This window comes from Oncorhynchus kisutch, unplaced genomic scaffold (genome assembly GCF_002021735.2).
Source record: "Oncorhynchus kisutch isolate 150728-3 unplaced genomic scaffold, Okis_V2 scaffold1354, whole genome shotgun sequence".
Taxonomy (NCBI): Eukaryota; Metazoa; Chordata; class Actinopteri; order Salmoniformes; family Salmonidae; genus Oncorhynchus; species Oncorhynchus kisutch.
Window position 1 is genome coordinate 44,479 of NW_022263299.1, and position 7,393 is coordinate 51,871.

Genomic DNA, 7,393 nt, shown 5'->3' on the forward strand with positions numbered 1-7,393 from the left:
GGAGAACAGTATGGATTAATTCATCTGTAGGACACACACACACACACACACAACTGCTGTTGTTATCAGCTAGCATAAGCATTCACAGATGGAGGAGCACATTGACATTGGGAAGCCTGCTATGTGACGTCAGCAGGGTGGATTTCAAGGAGCGAATTCTAAGGGTTTTCCTCCAATCAGTAATCGGTTCCTAGCACTACCAGAATTCTCTGGGCATTCTAAGGCCAGTTCTAGCTCCTATTCCATGAGAGTGTTTCAATGAACACTGGGCAAATAGACACTAGAACACATCTGTAGAATGATGTCAGAAATGGAGACACTCGAATCATATGGAGCTGTAGCTCTTGCACCTTCACATACTGTGCAAACTCATGGTGTGCATCTTAAATGGCACCAAGTTCTCTACATGCTGTGGGAATAGGGTGCCAGGGAATAGGTTGCTATTTGGGACTCAGGCATATACATTCTAATTTTATTGGTCACATACGGATATTATTGTGGGTGTAGCGAAATGCTTGTAATATCCATACACACGTATCATCATCATAATCACCACCCCAACTACTGTTGTCATTGTCACCATCACCATCATAACCATGCAACACACTGCCCTGTAAACAGAAGCAGCATTGTTCAAAACACATTATCCTCCCTACAGCAAATCCCAGACTGAGATCCTGACTGTGGTGTTGTGGTCTTCCTGTCTGTTTTAGCAGAGGTCCAAGTTGAGGGGCAAGGAGGTCGTCAAAGTTTAGGGGCACGGAAGAGGTCAAAGTTAAGGGGCACAGCAGAGGTCAAAGTTGAGGGGCAAGGAGGAGGTCAAAGTTTAGGGGCACGGAAGAGGTCAAAGTTGAGGGACACAGCAGAGGTCAAAGTTGAGGGGCACGGAAGACTCTAGATTGCGTTGAGAGAACTCATAATATGACTACCTCAAATGGCAACACCAGTGTTAATTAAAACAACTGGAGATAACTTCTCAAACTTTAGCATTTATATGTGACATAAAACAAAGCCAGGATAGGGGACAGGGCCTGTGTTCTGGGACCTGTCCTTGCTTTCATCCGTCATTGCTGAAAGGCATGTGAGATGTGGGGATTTGGTCCCTCCGTTAAGTGTTTGCTGTAGACATGCTCTCTTGTCTTGGTGCTAGCCAGTTCTGGTAGGAAAAGACAAGTGCATTTTTCACTGTCTGATCCGTGGGACTAATTTAAGATAATGCCCACTGGCATCAGTCGTTCTCTGGTATAACAGTGACTGAGGGGAAGGCGGTGGTGGCTGGAGTTGCAGCAACGCCAACCAGCCATCTAATTTACATGGGAATAAGTCTTCATTATTATACTTTAACACCCTGTCAAGGGAGGATTAGGAGCCTGTGGGTTCTCTAGCACACGCAGTCTGGGGAGGTGAGAGATCTCAGCCTCGCAGCGCTCAGGGGAGAAGTGAAGCCCAGGAGCACAGGAATAACATGAGAGAGGGGCTTAGGCATCAAAGTGAAGCAGTCAGGCAGCCTCCTCCACCACACTGAGACATGAGATTACCATGAGCATCATCAGAGGAGCATGGGGGAGCAAACTCTATGAACGCAATTACAGAAATACTGTAGTTGAAGGCTGAGTGGGGGCTTTGTTTGTAATTTCTTCTCTGTGTCACTCCGTTCTGACTCCTGAAGAGAGAGAGAGAGAGAGAGAGAGAGAGAGAGAGAGAGAGAGAGAGAGAGAGAGAGTGCGTGTGTGCGTGTGTGGTCATCGTCATAACCCCTCCCACTAACAGTTCGCTAGGTATTGACTGACTGACTGACTGGAAGAAGGCGACAACGCCTCCATTCCTTCCTCCTTGCGACTACCTTAAAAATGTAGATTGCTGGCAGACAGAGCTTCAGATTAGACAGTTGGGAAAATAATGAATTATTGACTGAATCAATGGTCCAGACGTTTTATCGCCTTGTGTGGTGCTCTCTATACTCCTGGTGTGGTGCTCTCTATACTCCTGGTGTGATGCTCTCTATACTCCTGGTGTGGTGCTCTCTATACTCCTGGTGTGATGCTCTCTATACTCCTGGTGTGGTGCTCTCTATACTCCTGGTGTGATGCTCTGTATACTCCTGGTGTGGTGCTCTCTATACTCCTGGTGTGGTGCTCTCTATACTCCTGGTGTGGTGCTCTCTATACACCTGGTGTGGTGCTCTCTATACTCCTGGTGTGGTGCTCTCTATACTCCTGGTGTGGTGCTCTCTATACTCCTGGTGTGATGCTCTCTATACTCCTGGTGTGGTGCTCTCTATACTCCTGGTGTGGTGCTCTCTATACTCCTGGTGTGATGCTCTCTATACTCCTGGTGTGATGCTCTCTATACTCCTGGTGTGGTGCTCTCTATACTCCTGGTGTGGTGCTCTCTATACTCCTGGTGTGGTGCTCTCTATACTCCTGGTGTGGTGCTCTCTATACTCCTGGTGTGGTGCTCTCTATACTCCTGGTGTGGTGCTCTCTATACTCCTGGTGTGGTGCTCTCTATACTCCTGGTGTGGTGCTCTCTATACTCCTGGTGTGGTGCTCTCTATACTCCTGGTGTGGTGCTCTCTGTACTCATGGTGTGGTGCTCTCTATACTCCTGGTGTTGTGCTCTCTATACTCCTTGTGTGGTGCTCTCTATACTCCTGGTGTGGTGCTCTCTATACTCCTGGTGTGGTGCTCTCTATACTCCTGGTGTGGTGCTCTCTATACTCCTGGTGTGGTGCTCTCTGTACTCATGGTGTGGTGCTCTCTATACTCCTGGTGTTGTGCTCTCTGTACTCCTGGTGTGGTGCTCTCTATACTCCTGGTGTGGTGCTCTCTATACTCCTGGTGTTGTGATCTCTATACTCCTGGTGTGGTGCTCTCTATACTCCTGGTGTGGTGCTCTCTATACTCCTGTCGAGAGTGCCCTCTTCACAACTGTGCGGGTGTGTGTGGACCATTTTAAGTCATTAGTGATGTGGACACCAAAGAACTTGAAGCTCTCGACCCGGTCCACAAAAGCCCTGTCAATGTGGATGGGAGTGTGCTCTCCCCTCTTTCTCCTATAGTCCACAATCAGCTCCTTGGTCTTACTAACGTTGAGGGAGAGATTGTTATCCTGGCACTACACTGCTAAGTCTCTGACCTCCTCCGTGTAGGCTGACTCATGATGATGGTGTTGAAGTCATGCACGGCCACACAGTCGTGGGTGAACAGGAAGTACATGAGGGGACTAAGCACACACCCCTGAGGGGCCTCGTGTTGAGGGTCAGCGTGGCAGAGGTGTTGTTGCCTACCCTCACCACCTGGGGCAGGCCCGTCAGGATGTCCAGGATCTAGTTGCAGAGGGAAGGGTTCCGTCCCAGGGGCCCAAGCTTGGTGATGAGCCTGGAGGGGACTATTATGTTAAACGCTGAGCTGTAGTCTATGAACAGCAATCTCACATAGTTATTTCCCCTCTTGCCCAGGTGGGAGAGGGCAGTGTTGAAGAGCAATTGAGATTGTGTCATCTGTGGATCTGTTGGGACGGTATGTGAATTGGAGTGGGTCTAAGGTGTCTGGGATGATGATGTTGATGTGTGACATGACCAGCCGTTCAAAGCACTTCATAATTACAGATGTGATGTGCTACAGGCACTTAGGCAGGTTACCTTGGAGCTCTTGGGAACAGGGACAAGGTGGTCAGTTAAAATGATGTTGGGATTACAGACTGGGACAAGGAGAGATTGAAAATGTCTGTGAAGACACCTGCCAGCTGGTCTGCGCATGCTTTGAGAACACACCCTGGTATTCTGTCTGGCCTGGCGGCCTTATGGTTGTTAACCTGGTTTAACGTTTTGCTCACATCGGCCATGCAAAGCGAGATCACACAGTCATATGGAAAAACAGGGGCTTTCACGCAAGGCACAGTGTTATATTCCTCGAAGCGAGCATAAAAGGCCTTTAGCTCGTTTGGGAGTTCTGTATCGCTGGACGGCTCATGGCAGGGTTTCCCTTTGTAATCTGCAAACACTACCACATACAACGAACGTCGTAGCCGGTGAATTAGGATTACACCTTCCTGCTATATTGTCTATTTGCATGTTTGATGTCTCTCGTCAGAGGTCGTAGCGGGATTTATTTCATGAGTCCATGTCCATGTCCCGTTCATTGTAAGCGGTAGCGCTAGCCTTTAGCCCAGCATCGATCTAGGATCAGTTGTGCCTTTTAGATCATAATGGAAAATTATTACATGGGCAGTGGGGATCTGATCCTAGATCAGCACTCCTACTCTGAGTGACAAGCTTTGTGGATACGGGCCCTGGCTTCATTATTCTATTAGCCCAAGACAGCCCTGTCTGTTTCAAGGCACCATCAACAGCACAATCTCCCCAGGGAGATGCTATTAATGGGCCTCCTACTAGTGAGAGATGAGCTGGATATAAACAAGGCCGTTTAGGCAGGAGGGAGATGATACAGGAGGTCATTTTAGACTCTGTAAATGATGGGGTATACATTGTGACATGACAGTGGCCAGGAGCCTCTGGAGCGCTGACTCCACAGCCAGTCGGCCAATGAGATGGTTACTTACTGCCTATTGAGCAAAACAACTGCATGCCAGTAAACACTAGTCCTTCACTGGTCATGTGAGCATACAGTTGGCATGGATACAGTAGGTAGGTATGTCGGAGGCTCACCCTAACATTTCAGTAAGAGAAGACACGTTTGCCAGGTGTACAATGAACAAATGATTGACAGCAACTTATAGAATTCGACTTAAAACAACAACAAATAAATTATAGATAACCAAGTATGCAAAAGAGAATTGTAAGTGAAAATTAGTCTAATGTCCTCTGCGATACGTAAATATTCTGAAATACTTTCTCACACAGGCTATTAATATGCGGGGCACGTCTCACTCCAACGTGTAAAATTGCCCATGAGCATTTCAATCAAAAGCAATCAATTCAAGGTCATGTTTTAGTGTTTACATTGTTGCACTGATCGAATTTAGGCTCATGTCGTGACTTATTGCAGTAAACATTCAATGAATTGATATGTTAAACTTATATTTTGAAATGAATTAATAATTTTAAATAAATACCCGCCCGAAACTTGTTCGTAAAAGTGGGCTTAAGGCCAAATACGTCATGTTTCTGGTATAGGATCGCAGAAAAATTGTACAATTTGGGAATATGGTGGTGTGGCTAACCACAGGTTTACATTAGCCTATTTATGTTGAGCGATGGACCATTCCATCACCCATCTATTATATGGCATGCTCAATATCAAACAAACCCAACCGACAGAAGAAAAAAACGAATTTGGTGGTATCAGAAAAAAACAGTAATCTAATTCGTGAAATATTTCTACTTGATTCTCATTATCATGGACAGGTAGTGTAGCTTAACTTAAATATGTATTTACGCACCACAAGTATAGTGCATTGATATGTTTAAATGCATGCTTGTGTATGACAAAAAGAGGAAAAATATCGAGTTTAATTATTTGAACTATATTCAAGTTGAAAAGGTCATTATGAAAGCAGTCGTGGGGAAATCATATTTGATGCACACTGAAATGTGAATAAACAGACAACCTATGTCCCTTACAACGAATTTAAAATGTTAATAATGTATGTTATATTTGTGTAATAATTGTTATTTTATTAGAAGGAATTGATGTCTAATGTAATTAGACTTTTCTGTGCAAAGAAGGAATCGGGGGAACTTGTTGTGCATGGACTGTTATGTGAGCTCTCCACACCAGCGCGCGCTCTTACCCTGGCCGCTCTGGAAGAATAGGGATCCTCAAATAGATTCCAAATCACAGGTCGCCACTTTTTCCAACGGCTGATATTAGGATCAACCACGTCCTCAATGCCGAGTCTTTTCCCCGTCTCTTCGTCGTCGTCTCCATTGTCAACGTTTATGTCGAACACATCGAGCGCCTCCTCGGCGTCCCTGTGTTGGCGATAGGTCATCCAGCAGCAAGGCTCCACGTCCGTCTCATCGATTCCCCAGAAGGACAGCTCTTCCTCGAACAGCGGACCACAAACATCTGCTGGGCAATGGAGTTTCCCGGTTCGATAGTAGTTAAGGACATAAGCGAATACCCCTGGGTGGCGGTCAAAAAAGTATTCGTTGTTCCGCGTGTTGTACTCTATGAAGCCGGGGACTTGTTGCAGCTGATCCAAAACGGACTCGATGTCAGAATCGGAGGCAAGAAGGGCCAGCCGAGTCCCCGGCAGTGTCCTCAGCGTGTTCTTGTACGTCTCGTGCCTGGTTCCCCCAACGTTGAGGATTATCCTCTCGTTGTCGTCGAACTTACCCATCGCTCTGTATAAGACATGACTTGGTAAATAAGGTATATCGAGTGCAGTCCAGAGTAACAGCGGGCACGGTGCTGTACACACCCAGTTGGGTTAGAAAATCTCACGAAAACTCTTTTGGATTCAGCTTAGAGCAGCCACTCCAGATTCCGCCTGGAGCTCTCATTACGCTTGGTGAAGGTGCTTTACCAATCTCATCGTTGTTGGTGATTTGGAAGAGAGGATCTTATCGCTTGTCAGACTCCCTCTAGTTCCTCCTTATGCGAAGGATCTGTCAGCCAGTAGCTCCAAGCACAGGCAGCGCTGGTGATGTGTGCCTTGGGGGTGTCTTGACTCTCTTCTCCGCTCCACACTTGGACAGGTGAAGTCAAACGAAACCATTCCAATTATTGATTTGTAACCTTGAGCTCTGTGCCCTTTTCGTTAAAGTCATGACAATGCCGTGGTGAATAGCAAGTAAGCAAACCTGGATATGGTTCTCTCCGAAATGTGAGTATTTGACGAGAAACGACGTCAAGGGCACACCCTCTCCCTTTCTGCACACAGGTTGTCTGTTGCTATAGTGTGTGCGTCCGTGTTACTAGCGATCCTCTCACACGTGCTCATGTTGCTATGTAGCAACGATCACTCATTACATTTGGATTGGCAATCAAAATAGTTCAAATCTATGCTAACGAATATCTAGTGCAACTTTTTTCAGCTTTTATGATTCGCCGAAATAAGATGTTGAACGTGAGTGTTCTCAACAGGTCAGATTGCTTGACTGAGAAACATGTCTCATGTGGATCCCGTTCTATTTCCATCACAGAGTGTGGTCCTACATTTCATAGTGCAATTATTTATAGGAATTATCTTCGATCTAGTTTCACACTGACGCGAGATGCGCTTTCAAAGTGAGGGAGCTGTCCTTTCAGCACCTTACATCTGTGACATCAGCAACCGCAGGAAAACTCTAGGTTCCATTTGTTGGGTTCTATTTCAACACGTTGATTTAGCTTACACGGCATGCTGAGTGGTTTAATTCGAGCAACATAGGCTATCAATTACATTCTCATAATAACTCGTGATTCGGACCAGTTGCCAAGAGCAG

The 7,393-nt window shown here is 46.2% G+C and overlaps 1 pseudogene; it reads right to left on the bottom strand.

The window, feature by feature from the left end:
* Positions 1-5,640: 5,640 nt before the first annotated feature.
* On the bottom strand, positions 5,641-7,076 carry LOC116366142 (potassium voltage-gated channel subfamily C member 2 pseudogene; annotated as a pseudogene).
* Between the last annotated feature and the right edge of the window lie 317 nt (positions 7,077-7,393).